At 57.0% G+C, this 1,845-nt stretch overlaps 1 pseudogene across 1 annotated transcript; it reads left to right on the forward strand.

The window, feature by feature from the left end:
• The first annotated feature begins 623 nt into the window (after positions 1-623).
• LOC105554802 lies at positions 624-1,737 on the forward strand (annotated as a pseudogene). Its single transcript, XR_001008385.1, has one exon. The product of XR_001008385.1 is annotated as an ELAV-like protein 3 pseudogene (transcript).
• The last annotated feature ends 108 nt before the right edge of the window (positions 1,738-1,845 follow it).

The following is a 1,845-nucleotide window of genomic DNA, read 5'->3' on the forward strand; positions in this document are numbered from 1 at the left end:
GGGCAGATCACCTGAGGTCGGGAGTTCGAGACCAGCCTGATCAACATGGAGAAACCTCGTCTCTACTAAAAATATAAAATTAGCTGGGCATGGTGGCGCGTGCTACTAGGGAGGCTGAGGCAGGAGAACCGCTTGAACCCAGGAGGTAGAAGTTGTAGTGAGCCAAGATTGCGCCACTGCACTCCAGCCTGGGTAACAAAGCAACACTCCGTCTCGGGGGAAAAAAAAAATATATATATATATATATGTGTGTGTGTGTGTGTGTATATATATGTGTATATATGTGTGTGTGTGTGTGTATATATAGTGGGGCATGGTGGTGCACCTGTAGTCCCAGCTACTCGGGAGGCCAAGGCAGGAGGATTGCTTGAGCCTGAGGGTTCGAGACCAGCCTAAGCAACATAGTGAGGCTGTGTCTCTACAAATCATAAAAAAATTAGCTGGGTGTGAGGGTGCCTGCCTGTAGTCCCAGCTACTCAGGAGTCTGAGGCGGGAGGATTGCTTGAGCCCAGGAGGTCAAAGCTGCAGTGAGCCATGATTGCACCACTGCACTCCAGCCTGGGTGACAGAGCCAGACCTTGTCTCTTAAAAAAAAAAAACAATTGCATTCAGGGGTCACAGTTCCAAGGTCACGGCGCAGTCAGGGGTCATAAAGGCGTGAGGGGTCACAATGGGGTCGGAAGCATGCGGGGGGTCAGGGCAGAGCCCGCGTGACCCCCAAAGTAGTCCCCTGTCGCTCATCGCCAGGTTCTCGCCGATCGCCATCGACGGTATGAGCGGCCTGGCGGGCGTGGGCCTGTCGGGGGGCGCGGCAGGCGCTGGCTGGTGCATCTTCGTGTACAACCTGTCACCGGAGGCGGACGAGAGTGTGCTGTGGCAGCTGTTCGGGCCCTTTGGGGCAGTCACCAACGTCAAGGTCATCCGCGATTTCACCACCAACAAATGCAAGGGGTTCGGCTTCGTGACCATGACCAACTATGACGAGGCGGCCATGGCCATCGCCAGCCTGAACGGCTATCGCCTGGGCGAGCGCGTGCTGCAGGTCTCCTTCAAGACCAGCAAACAGCACAAGGCGTGAGCCCGCCCCGCCTGCCCTCCCACCCCCTCCCCGGGCAGCAGAGAGAGAGAAAGAGAGAGAGAGAGAGAGAAGGGGCCCAAGAGAGACAGCACAGGCAGCCCCACGGACGACGCGAGGGCCCCACGTCCCTGCGGAAGCCACAGGGTGAGCACTCCGGGGTGGGAGGGTCTGCAGGGAATGGGGGGGTGCCCGGGGATCCCCCGCCCCATCCTCCTGCCCCCACCCCAGGCTGGGCTGTTCACTCTCTCGTCTTGGTTTGGTTCATGGTGAAGGTTTTTGTTTCTTTTTTCCGGCTAAAAAGAATGCAGAGATGTGCCCCCACCCCCACCCCCGACCACCCCCGATGGGATGGCTTGCGGGGCTCCAGGGGGTGCCCTCCCAGACCCCCTTGCCCAGGCCTCCCCAGCACCTAGGTGGGGCCTGGGGTAGGAGGAACAGGTTTAAAAATCCCCAAAAAAGCGAACCGTGAGGAGGGGTGTGGGCACCCCCAGCCCAGTGCCCCCTGGTGGAATGCGGGGAGCAGGCAGTGGGGCTGGAAGCAGGAACAAATGAAAAAAAAAAGGGGGGGTGGGAGGGGAAGAAAAACTCTATTTTTGTAAAAAGGGAAAAAGACCTCGTGGAGAATTTTTACTGGGGATTCTTGAACTTGAAAAAAAAAACACAAAAAAAGACAAAAAAAAAAAAAGAAAATATTTTGGCAGGCTATGTTTACCAACTGGGGCAGGGGTGGGGGGGAGGGGTCCAGGGAGCAGGGCTTAGGGGCTGGC

The sequence above is a fragment of the Mandrillus leucophaeus genome, unplaced genomic scaffold (assembly GCF_000951045.1).
Source record: "Mandrillus leucophaeus isolate KB7577 unplaced genomic scaffold, Mleu.le_1.0 Scaffold11765, whole genome shotgun sequence".
Classification (NCBI taxonomy): Eukaryota; Metazoa; Chordata; class Mammalia; order Primates; family Cercopithecidae; genus Mandrillus; species Mandrillus leucophaeus.